Source organism: Poromitra crassiceps (genome assembly GCF_964638095.1).
Source record: "Poromitra crassiceps genome assembly, chromosome: 7".
NCBI classification, from domain to species: Eukaryota; Metazoa; Chordata; class Actinopteri; order Beryciformes; family Melamphaidae; genus Poromitra; species Poromitra crassiceps.
This window is the reverse complement of record NC_139628.1, coordinates 2,082,299-2,096,353: the sequence shown is the minus strand read 5'-3', so window position 1 is coordinate 2,096,353 and position 14,055 is coordinate 2,082,299. Positions and strand designations below refer to the sequence as shown.

General features: G+C 49.2%; 1 long non-coding RNA gene across 1 annotated transcript; it reads left to right on the top strand.

The window, feature by feature from the left end:
- Nucleotides 1–4,916: 4,916 nt before the first annotated feature.
- LOC310779243 lies at nucleotides 4,917–12,162 on the top strand. The gene is made up of 3 exons (XR_014552823.1): nucleotides 4,917–5,023; nucleotides 5,773–5,803; nucleotides 11,808–12,162. It is a non-coding gene; the product is annotated as an uncharacterized lncRNA (long non-coding RNA).
- Nucleotides 12,163–14,055: the final 1,893 nt, after the last annotated feature.

Sequence of the window (14,055 nt, the reverse complement as noted above, 5' to 3'; positions counted from 1 at the left end):
TTGGAGGTGTTCCACTGTTTCCCTTGTGTGAATGGCCCATTGAGTGCCCCAAGAGGATCAGATAGTGCAGGACTCTGATGCCTCTCTTTCTTAGGGGGGCCAGGGCGAGCTCCATGCATTTGGTGAAGGTCCGAGGAGCTAGCGCGTAATCGAAAGGAAGCCGGTTGTATTGGTAGGCTACTCCTTTGAAGGAGAAGTGTAGATATTTGCGATGGTCCTGGCAGATCGGTATGTGAAAGTAGGCATCTGCCAGGTCTATCGTTGCAAACCAGTCATCTTGTTTTATGCATGCCATCAAATGTCTCATCGTCAACGTTTCTTTAGGAAGTGGTTGAAATATGACAGATCCAGAATTGGGCGCACGCCCCCCCAACCTTTTTGCTGTGAGGAATTAACGGGAATAAAAGCTGCTCTGTACTTCCTCCCGTGGGGACGCAAGAAATTGCCTCCTTTGCCAGAAGGTCTGACAATTCTTTCTCCAGAGCTACATTCCCTTCTGGGAAGAAGACCACTGTTTCCAACATGCCCCTGAAAGGATGAAAGGAGAGGGTATTGTTTCGAATTGTAGAGCGTATCCCCTTCTGACCATGTTCAAAAACCTTATTTGATCGTGGGCAATCTGTGTCCAAACTGAGTTGTGTTCTGAGAGGGTAACCCTGTATGGATCTGTATTGTTTGTTTGATTTAACAGCCAACTTTCGTCCCACCGCACCACTGCTGTGCTCGCTGGGGCCACTATGGGAGGAGGAGCGCTATCCCTTCTGGGATTGCCCCGCTCCTCTGCTGGTGTTGCTGTATGGCGAGCCAGAGAGGAAAAGTCACTTCTATTTAAAAGAGACCGCCTGTGTGAATATGCAAATGCTGTGTCACTGCTTCCCCCTCTGTGATTGGACGGAAAGGTTGAGTCCATATCGTCCTCATGTGAGGTTGGCGTGGTTAAAATCATCCGAGAGGGGAGAGGGAGAGCGGGAGAAAAAATGTCTCTGCTCACCGAATGTGACCGCTCGCGCAGATATTCAAAATCTGTTGTTTCGCTTCCCCTCTTGTGATTGGACGGATTTGAGTGCATGCATCAGGTGGGAGTGGTTCTACACTTCTGCTTGTATGGGAGAAACCCTTCCTGCCACGACCAATCAGGAGGTTTGTTTGTGGCTGAGGTCTTTTGTTCCAAACGCCTGGAGGCCACTCTGGAGCTTTGAGAGAGCAGCGGAGCTGTCGTGAAGGGTGTGGCTGAGTGGGGAACCGCCGGCACGGGCATCATCGGTGGGAGAGTCCGCTCCTTCACCAGCACCCTGGAAGTCGCACTAAGCACGCTTTGTGATAACATTTTAGGAGCGTGAGCCTCTTTTATTGTTCTATCATTAGAGAACTCCGGCCCCGTGAAAAACTTTACAGAAAAAAAAATTACAGAATGAAACTCCGATAGCGTAGCGGGCGAGCGGGTTTCCTGGCAGCTGAAAACGCTTGACAAAGTGGGTTTTACACTATTAGAAACCACTTCATGCTTTATTCCCGGTTTATTATATGACTAAAAGGGAGAGGGAATAAAAGCATGTTGCTCATTTGGCAATGGGCGGTTGATATTGGGTTTTATATCGAACTCCGCTGCTAACCAAATGTTACGCCGCTTAGCCGGTGGTGAGGCCCGGGAAGGGAGGATTTGATTAGACTGTACACTGGGCTGTCCTGTACGCTTTATCAGAGCGGAGGACAGTAGCACAGCGTTATGCTTGGGCAATAAGGCCGCGCTCTGTGGTGCCTTTCTATGCAAAACCGGGGCTCCAAGAACCTGGGCATTTGTTAGGGGACTTTTATAGTCTGGTGAAGAGTTAGACAACTGGGCAACAACTGCATTTGTGGGTGGCGGTGCTCTGCCTCTCTCTCTTTCCATGGTGGCAAGGTGAAGATCATTCCTTACGCGTTGCAGAGTCGGGCCAAATAACCCACCTGAGGATATGGGCCCGTCCAGCAGTGTCTGGCGTAGATCGGCGGGCAACGAGGCATGCAGCCAAATGTTTCATTCGATCTGCATCTGCCATGCCACGGTTCTTGAAGAGTTGGCAATAGAGGCCTGTGTGAGCTGGGCGATGACCGCCATGGAGGTACCTCTGGGGGCACATCGCTGCCTGGAGGAGGGAGGAGGCAGCTGCAACCAATCCGCCAACCTCATTAACGCCACATCTCTCTCCAGCGGAGGTGTGGGCTTTCGCTTCTTGAAGAAGGAAGCACCAGACAGGAGAGAAGGGATGAGGCTGGCCTCCAGCAGGGGAACAGTGAAGAATCGATTTTCTGTCTCCCCGGCCACCCTTGTCATGTCCTGCCATCTTGTAGCAGGGCCCCGCTCTTCGGCCAGCCTGGCTAAAGCGCTCGTCTTCAGGTCCCGGAGTCCTGGCATGGCGGGCCACAGGGGAGGACTGGAGCACCCGTCAGCTCGCCTCACCATCGGGGTAGGCAGCATGAGGTCCAGGCGGCGCGCTGCTCTGCCAATAATCCCTGGGAGGTCGAACCGCGGAGAGGCGGGGCGGCAGGCGGGTTGGAAGCGGGGACAGGCGGAGATGGAGAGGACGGGGCCGGTGAGAGGAAGGGCAGGGTGCTGCCCGAAACCACCGGTGTAAAATAAATACACTCAACTTGGAGCCTTGCAGTGTGCATGCTTTCTTTTTTCTTTTGTCGGTGAGAGGGAAAGCCTGAACGGCATGGCTCCTTCCTCATCGGCTGGGTTAGCCGATGATACCCAGCTCTTCGAGGGGAGAAGAGGGGGAAAGGGAAATGGTATCCTCCTCTCTGGCAGTTTCTGGCTCTGAAGAGCTCGAGTCGAGAGCGGCACCAAATCGCGGTGCTGCTGGGAGCAGCTGCCGCCCAGTCAGACTAGTCTCCTTCAGCCAGGCCAGCGAAGAACTCCACAGAGGCTCCGGCAGTATGGGCAGGCGGGTTCAGCAAAGCTGAGCGCCAGTCCAGCGTGCCGAGCATCCAAGCACGAGGAGCACTTGTGGTGGAAACCGTCGGGCACGATGAAGCCGGTGTTGCACTCCGGGCAGAGGTGAACGACCTGCTCGAAGTGAGAAGAGAGGTGCTTCAACCTGGTGGCGCTGCCCGAGGGTCCTTCACTGGCGTTGAAGTCGCGCTGGAAGCCGTCCATCTAGGTCTTGTCAGTCTTGCTGAGTGAAGAAATTGGGAGCAGTTCGATGGCAGTGCCACTAGGTTATACCTGACTTGCGGACCTAAATGAGGAAGGCGCGCAAGTGGGCGTTGCCATAGTAGGTGGCACATAGGATGGAAAATCTTGGAAAATCGCTGAGATGTACATATAGCTTTTTGGCACTGTTGAAATGTGTGTTTTTGGTGACTTGAATATATATATACAGTACAGTACCCCAATGTCTACAACCCCAGAGAAACTGGGTTGCAGAGATTGTACAACTCCACCCCAGAGAATGGGGACATTTTGAAGCAATTCCTTTCCATTGAATGAGGTGATTCATAGGACATTCTGAAGCAATTCCTTTCCATTGAATGAGGTGATTCATAGTAGATCGGGTGCTCTCTCTCTGTTCGGGAGCAGTCCCCTGCTGTACACAGACGGACACGCGGCACACACGTTGTGTTTTACATACTGACAGCACACTGTCTGTCGCTGACTGAACGGAAAGCTACATGTCATGACATGAGTCCTGGCAGACTAACGTCACATGAGGGTCTGTGTGTGACTGTGTGACTGTGTGGCTGGGGGAGTATCTGTGCACTCCTCCTCTTTGTCTGACTGCTCTGCTGTGTAAAATTAAGCGAGTAATACGATATTTAATTTAATTATTGAAACGGCCCGACCCCGGCCCGGACCTATTAATTAAAAATAAATAAAAAACAAGCCCGGCCTCGCCCGTATTGGCAGGCCCAAGGGCCCCGCAGCTGCAGCTCTCTAATATAGCTTCTTTCTGTCTGTCTTTCTTTCTTTCTTTCTGTCTGTCTTTCTTTCTGCCTTCCTTTTGTTCTTTCTGTCTGTCTGTTTGTCTTTCTTTCTTTCTTTCTTTCTTTCTTTCTTTCTTTCTTTCTTTCTTTCTTTCTTTCTTTCTTTCTTTCTTTCTTTCTATCTGTCTTTCTTTCTGTCTTTCATTCTTTCTTTCTTTCATTCTGTCTCTCTTTCTGTCTTTAATTCTTTCTTTCTGTCTTTCTTTCATTCATTCATTCATTCATTCATTCTTTCTGTCTGTCTGTCTGTCTGTCTGTCTGTCTTTCTTTCTTTCTTTCTTTCTTTCTTTCTTTATGTCTGTCATTCTTTCATTCTTTCTTTCTTTCTGTCTGTCTTTCCTTCATTCTTAATTTCTTTCTTTCTTTCTGTCTGTCTGTCTGTCTGTCTGTCTGTCTGTCTGTCTTTCTTTCTTTCTTTCTTTCTTTCTTTCTTTCTTTCTTTCTTTCTTTCTTTCTTTCTTTATGTATGTCTTTCTTTCTTTTATAAATAGGCTACTTGAATGAATACACAAACACAATCACAATGGCTATTTTGATCTCTACCACCAGATGCTACAAATGCAAAAAGTTAGGCCTTATCCCTTCCTGTAAAGCAGCAAACCATCTGGCAGTGCAGGTTAGTAAAACAGCTCCCTTCTTGTAAGTCATGTGACACATGAGGCGTGTCTCTGTGTTGCCTACAGTTTGACCCCCCCGCACATGCCACCCTAGGCTATAAAGGGAAGAGAGGACTGGGAGTGGGAAACCATAAAACCAACCAAAAAAAAAGTATATATATATATATATATATATATATATATATATATATATATATATATATATATATATATATATATATATATATATATATATTGCAATCCCATCGCAGGCTGCAAGTTGAGTATCACTGGCCTACATAGCTATAATCATCAAATAAACATGCACAGACACGCCTCTTGAGTCAGTATTGCTTCAGCTTCCTACAGCAGCACATCTATCCCGCACAGCCTGGCTGTCTCCTTCCCCACTGGCTTTTGCTACAACTGCTCCACACTTTACTCCGTGTGCTCCTCTCACGGTAGGGTTACGGGGAGGGGGGAGGGGGGGGGGTGTCGAACTGTAATGGCCGTGAGACTCACGGTGAGATGCTTGTTCAATGTATTCTTGTGTGGGTGCTGTAGCCTAAATGCAGGACAGGGCCACCTCGTGATTTTCATTGCCTACTTCTGCTAAGGAACTCAAATAAAATAGCAAGGAACTGAAGCTGCATTTAGATGTCAGAATGTAATGTATTTTCAATTGAATTGATTATGGAGCTATGCCTTTTTGTGTCCAAGATAACATCTCCATCTTGTTTACAAATCCTCCTACAAAAGCTGAATAGGTTATTTACATAGAGAAAATAAATAAATGAGACCTCCATGCTCACGCTGAATGAACGCTGAATGAACATCATATGTATTTGAGGAGTGGGCTATGCTACACTTTACTGAACCTTAGGAGATTCCTTTTCTTTCTGACTTCGGACTTCGGTGTATGTTCTCCGCTCTGCTCTCAGAGCCACCCTTCCCCCACCCTCCCCCAAACTGCATACTTTCTAATGTCCAGCAGGAGCCAACTCCACTCAAGTCTGATTGTGCTGAGACTGCTCTTGTAGATGACATGGTTAATGTGCTCCATCTAGTGGATGAACAGCAGAACTACATCCCTGATCTGTGATTTTTCCACAGGTGTGGTAACAGGTTCAATTGGTGTGATGTCATAATAATATTATGAGGATCAACACTGACGCAGAATAAACGTCTTCTCTCTGTGTTTCCTCTACAGGTGGTATAACGTGAGAACGTGAGGTCACCAGGTAAGGATCCTAAACACACACACACACACACACACACACACACACACACACACACACACACACACACACACACACACACACATATATATATATATATATATATATATATATATATATATAATATGGCAATAAAATATGGCAGTTGAAAAGAAAAGTTGGACTGGAACTTAAAGTGAAAGGAGACTTTACCCAGTATTCTTCACACAATGATGAAACGTTATCATGTTGGCAGGGGCCAGCCAGTCAGTTTAAAACACAGTTAAAGGACGGCTTTACCATGGGGAATATGAATATATATTAAATCTCACGCCCCTAAGGTTTTCGAATCCGTTGAAATTTTTGAAATTGGTGGTTCACTGCCAGAGATATCAACCATCTCTTACATATTTTTTGGGCCAGCCGACGCGTTTCGCGTCATCTGGTCCAAGTCCGCCTTGCGGAAGTCGAGCGCCTATGAACTACAAGTGTGGGACTCTGCCGCCATGGTCCCGCCTCTAGAGGTCCTCCACGCCCCTTCACAACTCTTGTACCAAAACAAAAGGCAGCCATTTTTCTTCACCGCATCGGCTGACTGCTACGCTAGCTAACTTAGCTGCTCCTGAACCATGGCTGAAGCAAACTTATCCGATGAAATTGAAGTGTATGATATGGATGAAGACGATTTTGATAGTGTGCTAATAAACTCTGACATTCAGGGCTACTTATATGAGCCAGAATACAGTGCAGAGGAATTGCTCCATATGGAAGCAGAAGAAGAAATACAGGAGGACGAGGCAGGCTCCCCCCCAAGCCCACAGCCACCCCGAGCGGGTCAGAACTTTTGGTGTCGATGCCGAAAATGTGGACCTATGCAGACAGAAGAGGAGTCGCTATGCTGCAGCGAATTTCACAGAGGCCAATTTCTTCTCGAAGAAGTGCCAGCATACGCGGCGGACGGAGGAGAGGGATGTCTAACCATGCATCCAAGTTGTGTTCCGCACATGGATCGCTGGGTATTGGAAACCTTCTTCCTGAGACCGAGGATCAACTGGAAAAGACAACCTCGGCCAGCAGGACCAGACGGGCGGTTGAGCATAGAGTAAGTATTGTACCATGGCTGAAGCAAACTTATCCGATGAAATTGAAGTGTATGATATGGATGAACAGCCTTTGTATTATGCCAGTTCAAGACAGTCGATGTTTTTCGATCGATAAAATAGATAAGGCGAAGATAGCAGTAGAAACTGATTGAGCGTATATCAAACCAAACTAGTATCACAAAACATATGTGCGGATTATAAATATGCCGAATAGAATAGTGGCCTCTGGGCACTAATTAAATGACTATGTGATGTTATTCTGAGCAATACAACGATACGTGTAACAATACATCACTATACTGTTTTGGTGTTTGTGTTTTAACGTTAGTCTCGATATAGCAGTAGGTTACGAAGAGAAATATGTAAACGGATGGCCCGCTGTTTCAGAAAGAGATAGCCTACAGCCATTGTTGTGAGGTCTCCAGACCATAGTTCAAGAAGAAGGCCACTCACGCATAATCCGATCATCCCCTGACGTCAGTCAAGTTCTAGCATAACGTGGTCAGTCAAAAATCCTAGTATGACGTCTGCTATGACGTCAAACATGACGTCAGTTAATCCTCATATATATAGCAAGGGTTCTACGTCACCTCTCTCTCTCTGGCCGATCATAGCAGCAGCAGCTCACGGCAGTCCATCTCCCTTGAAGCCGGCCTCCGAAGCGTTGTTTTGCGGCCTCCGAAGCGTGTTTTGCTCCACATCTGCAGACCGAATCAGCATCCTCAAGCCTTCTCCACCCGTGGATATTCACCGCAGATTTCAACGCTCCCCACTCCACTCCGGTATGTCGAGCTCCGAGCCAGAGCTGTCCACGGACAGCAACGACAGCTTAGACATCGCTTCCCTGTTCCGGACCGGCAACGGAGCGTACCTGCTTTCCGAGTCTTCTGATGAAGACGCTGGCGAAGTGGCTGGACCACAGGCTGCACAGGCTGCTAGCTCACAGGCTGCACAGGCTGCTAGCACACAGGCTGCTAGCATAGCCCCAACGAGAAGGCCCAGCACGCGTTCCCGTGGCACGGGGCGCGCCACTGCGACGGCCCGTGGACGCCCAAGTACGCGTGCGAGCGTGCCGGAAGGAGAGGCCGCTCGGCGCGGACGCGCGAGAGGCCGCGGGCGAAGACCAGTAGAGGCAGCCGCCCCGAGAGCCGGGAGCCGCCGGGGAAACGCAGGCCGCGGGGCCGCCGCGAGACGCCTCGTCCTTCCCGGTCGCACTAACCTCCAGACCTCCTGAACACGTTCGGCGTCTACCGTGACGTGATCTGCGAAGTGTATCCAGAGCGCCGCCATGAGCTAGACAAATATCTAGCGTTAATAGGGGATCTCTACTCCAGCCACGGTAAACTATTTTACCAATATCATAAAGCATTCTCCGCTAAAGCCGCCCTGATGATCACTCGGGCAAATAGGCGGCTTGACTGGTCCGTCATGGACATGCAGATATTCATGAAGCTGGTTAGCGGGCGGCCGGCGAACACCTGCTACTCATGCGGCGAACCGGGGCACTCCGCTCAATTCTGCCCAAAGGCGGCCTTTCAGTCCGGCGCCGCCCCCTCCCAGGCGCCCGGCACCAGCGGGTCCTCCCAGGCAGGCAACCAGGTGCGTAACATTGGCCTCAACACGCTCTGCAAATATTTCAACGAGAACGTGTGCACGGTCCCTAACTGTTCCTTCCTGCACTCATGTAGCTTCTGCGGGGACGCCCACCCCCGCTCCGCCTGCCCGCGAAGGAACCGCCCCCCAAAGCTGAACCTCAAGAGGGAGAGATCGGGCTTTCGGCAATACTAAAACTCCACCCCTCCACCCCCATCGACGTCCCAGCTCTAACACAGGAGCTGTCCCTTCACCCCAACCGCCCTTTCGTCGACTACCTACTGTCCGGCCTCTCCCAGGGGTTCAGGATAGGCGTAGTCTCCCCCCCCCTGGCCCCCCACATATCAAAAAATTTGCAATCCGCCCTCAAGGAACCCGAAGTAGTCTCCCAACTTCTCGCCAAAATTTTTTACAGACGCGGCCCCGTCCGTGGGCTTCGGGGGGCTTTTCGGAGCCCGGTGGTTCACCGGCCCATGGCCGCGGCAGTTCGCCGGGCTGGACCAGTCCTCCGCGCTGTACGAAATCTACCCAATAGTGGTCGCATGTCACCTGTGGGGAAGTCTCTGGGCAAGGAAACGGATAGCCGTAAAATGCGACAACGCAGCGGTGGTTGACATAGTCAATAAGGGGCGTTCAGCATCCCCGGATATCATGCCTTTCGTGCGGCGCCTGACCTGGCTCTCAGTCGCCCATAACTTCATTATAGTAGCCCAGCACCTCCCCGGTCACTCTAATATCCTTGCTGACCATCTCTCCCGTTTCAATTTTCAGGCGTTCCGCAGACTCTGCCCCGAGGCCGACCCATCTCCAACACCGATTCCCCCATTCTCCACCCTCACCCTCTCGTAAGCCAGCCCTTCCCCGTCCTGCCCCCTCACCACCACAATCCCCTTCTCACCAATCTACTCCACACTGCCCAACTCCTCATCAGGAATGGCCTGGCCAGTTCCACGGTCAAAGCCTACGACTCGGCCTGGCGGTCATTCGCTTCGTTCTGCGTCTCAGTGGACCTTCCCACCTACCCGGTCCTGCTCCCCACGGTATGCGCCTTCATGACTTTCTGCGCAACCACCCGACGCCTGCGCCCCCGCTACATCCGCAGCCTAGTGGCGGGGATCCAGTTCCACGCAAGGCAATACGACCCCGCGTTCCCCAGCCTGTTCTCCTCCGCCATCATCAAGTCCCTGCTAAAAGGAATTACCAAGGCCTTCCCCCCCGCCCCAGACGTCAGGCGTCCCATCACCCTCCCCGTGCTGCGGCAGCTGCTGACCCGCTCGAGAGAGGCCAGCCCCTCACCACTGATAAATGCCCTCCTAGAATGCGCATTTTCCCTAGCCTTTTACGGATTCCTCAGGGTCAGCGAGTTCACTTCCCCCACAACGTTCGACCCCGCACGGGACGTGACCCTGGCCGACCTAAAGTTTTACCCCGACCACTACAGCATCGCCCTCAAACACGCCAAAGCAGGCGGGGCATGCTCCATCGTCATCGCCCGGAACAATTCCCCCTTCTGCCCCTTCTCGTCCATGGCTCACTACGTCAGGCTCAGGCCTCGGACCGGCCCCTCGGCCCCCCTGTTCCTCATCGCACCTTGTCACCACATGACAAGATCCTGGTTCACCCTGCACCTCAAGCAGACGCTCCAGCAATGCAACCTCCCGACAAAGAACTACACCAGCCACTCCTTCAGGATCGGAGCGGCCACCTCAGCCGCCGAGCAAGGAGTGTCCTCCGCCTCCCTCCAGCAAATGGGCCGCTGGTCGTCATCGGCATTCTCCAGCTACATCCGCCCGGAGCAGGCGGCCATACTGGCGGCCCAAAGAACCCTCCTCCCTTAAATCGGTGAGCATGGCAACAAACAATGTCCCGGACTTCCGTGCCGATGAAGAAAATGTCTCGTTGGTGGTGGCTCCCCGAAAGCATGGCACCAGCAAGGCGCAGTAAACTCCCCGGCTCATTTTTGGGGGGGGATAGAGAAAGAGAGAGCAGAAAGTCAGGGTAGTCGCGCCAAGGCAGCCTAGTAGGCCAAGCCGGGAAGCGCCAAGCTAAATTTTAATGTACCAAGATCGAAGGCCCGACCGAGTTGGGAGCGCCGGCCGCAAATAGCCGTAAGCCGCTAAAAAGGTCGAAGGCCGGAAAGTACAATCGCGAAGCGCCAAGGCGGCCAGGTAGGCCAAGCTGGGAAGCGCTATCGCGAGGTGCCCGGCCGAGTTGGGAGCGCCAGCCGCAAATAGCTGTAAGTCGCTAAAAAGGTCGAAGGCAGGAAAAGCAAGATCGAAGGCCCGACCAAGTTGGGAGCGCCAGCCGCAAATAGCTGTAAGTCGCTAAAAAGGTCGAAGGCCGGAAAAGTGCAATCAACTACTGGCGCCTGCAGATCTCAATTACCCTCCGGTAATCAGATCTTCCTTTTGGGGGATCTCCTAGCCCATGCAGGCGCCCTCCTCTGCCTCAAGAGCAGCGCCACTGGCCAATGGAGTCAAGCGCCAAAGCATTTGCCATGCACGCCGATTGTTAAATAAAGTTTGTCTAATCCTACCAACTGGCCTCTCCTGATTGAAGTGAGGTCTCCAGACCATAGTTCAAGAAGAAGGCCACTCACGCATAATCCGATCATCCCCTGACGTCAGTCAAGTTCTAGCATAACGTGGTCAGTCAAAAATCCTAGTATGACGTCTGCTATGACGTCAAACATGACGTCAGTTAATCCTCATATATATAGCAAGGGTTCTACGTCACCTCTCTCTCTCTGGCCGATCATAGCAGCAGCAGCTCACGGCAGTCCATCTCCCTTGAAGCCGGCCTCCGAAGCGTTGTTTTGCCCCACCCACCTCCCCAGTCCGCCACCAACGAGTCTTGACTCCTGATCCCCCACGGGGGGGGGATCTCCTAGCCCATGCAGGCGCCCTCCTCTGCCTCAAGAGCAGCGCCACTGGCCAATGGAGTCAAGCGCCAAAGCATTTGCCATGCACGCCGATTGTTAAATAAAGTTTGTCTAATCCTACCAACTGGCCTCTCCTGATTGAACCTGAGGGAGCGATGGAGGACACATGGTTTCGTGTCCTTTTAAATGTACTATGTTTGAAGACATCCCTACTTTTTACTCTTTCATGTCTGTATGTTTTAGAATTAGGCTACATATTTAGTTCTGCTGCATCTGAATTGCCCCCGGGGGGATAAATAAAATCTCTACTCTACTGTACTACTCTCAGCAATAGATTTAGGATTATACTATTTATCTGAACATTTTGTATCTAACGTCTACCACCAAACGTTACCCTGCAAATAGGCTTGCCGTTCTAATCTTGCTTTTTGTGTGTCTTTCTTTCTTGCAGTCTGTCAGTGTCGCCTGACAGCCTATCGCCATTTCATCGAATGGGTCCTGAGAGGCGAAAGACGTTTTCATCGTATAGTGTTGCCAGCGTGTGTTGTGCAGGCGATCAGAGGCGCATGTACCCCGCAAATGATGGACAATACCGTGGCTTCCAGGACACCAATGTTGCAATCGCACAACTCTTTCTATAAGACATCCAAGGGCATCCATTTAACATTTATAGTAGGCTATATCATGGTAAATGTGATCTGAACAACTATTGGAAATTTGAACATCGCTATTTGGACATCCACTATTCATGTCACATCTTGTTTACATAGGCTAATGTCACTATGTTCATTAAAATTTGAAATAAATTCTTCACATCCAATGTCTTTATTTGTTCCATTTGAAATTTCACAGAATGTATAAATATAAATCCTACTGCATCGTACAATCCCCAAAGGTATCCATTTTTAAAGACAGTGGTTCTATAACTTTTTCATCTAAAGCAAAATATGGAAATGGCTCTCAGACCTTGTAATCTGCTCAGATCTCTCAATTGCATTAGTAAAAAGACTAACAGGGAATGGCAGATTGATATTAAAGTGTTTCAGCCAATTTCCCTCAGCTAATAGCCGATTTCGAAGTCAGTTTTTTCTAGTCAACCACATGTAGTGCTAAGACAACACCTCCATAATTAATCTAATCAACAAAAAATAAATCTATAACATTTATACAGGGACTTAGAAGGTACAGAGTTTTTGATGACTTTATATTTTTTTGTAATATTTATTTTCTCCTATTATACTGTCTCATATAGCATATTGTAATAGCCAACTCCTATAATTACTAGAAATCCCACTTTTATATATCTATCTATTTTATTGCTAGCTGAGATTCTTGTAGTGTGAGCCATAGATTTGTTGTCATTATTTTGACGCAGTAGTACCTTTCTGCATTTATCGTTTGATTACTATTATAACTCTCGACCCCCCCCCCCCCCCACACACACACACAGACACACACACACACACACACACCTTCTATCACCTATACCCACAGTGCTGTAGTGGTAAAAAAAAAGTGGGTAAACTATACTTTTGACTCAAGGCAGCTTTCTCACGCGGCACCAGCAGTGTTATAACGGCGGATAAATAAGCTTCCGTGACCGATATACAAGACAAAATATGAGAGTATATAGAACAACTTAATCTGAATCATAGCCCTGGTATATCAGGGGGTTCCCCCACATTTCTGAGTAGCCAGCCAGATAGAAAAAGTATAGCTGGCTATGGGATGGGCCTTGCCCCTCAAGGGGGGTCCGGGGGGATTCTCCCCCGGAAGATTTTTTTTTACATTTTAAAGTAAAATTCATCAACCTGGTGCATTTAAGAGCAAAATGAACTACACACATCTCTAATGTGTTGTGACTTTACAAATAATTAGGCCTAAACAATCAATATAAAATGTATTTATTGAACATTTGTTGAATTTCCCCAGGTATGAAAAGTTAAATTATACAGTAGGTAGCCTACTTTAAAGGACCTTGTATGAACCCAGTATATACAGTTTGAAGAGTAATATAGTTCTCTCTCTCACACACACTGTACCTGTGATTGTCAGCTTCAGCTTTATAGCTAAAAGTATGTAGACAGATTGAATCTGTGATTCTTGAATACCAATATATAATTCAAACTGTCCACAACACATGGTTCTGCCACTCTGGCCACTAAATTTTAGTCAGCCAATATTTATTTATACAGATCTCGGCACAACAAACACCAGTATGTTTCTAGATAGTTTTCAACATGGTCGTATTATATTGGCTTTATACAGTAGCACCTGGACTATTCAAGTCGACTCGCACGCACCTAATGTTACAAACTTTACTTGATCAGAGGGAAATCAATCATGTTTCTTACACCAGTGATTCACTCTTCAGTTGTAAAACGGTGAGCCTATATGATTTTCCCCACTCCGGACACACATTTTTAACCAACCTTACCTATGTTCAGCTCTCCAAATGCGCATTGCGCATCGCTGGCACAATGGCACCGTTAAGTTGTTTGAAGGGAGCGCTGTCTGGGCAGGCAAGCACAGCTCGATAAAGGCACCAACGTGACCGGGGCCGTGTACCTTTCCCGCGGAGCGCTCCACAAAAATAGGCTACGGTTCACGGAGATCCTGGTCAGTGACATGCCCATGTGTAATCTTTTTTCTTTTCTTTTGGTGTGTGACGTGCTTGGCATGGTCTCTGCATCAACGGA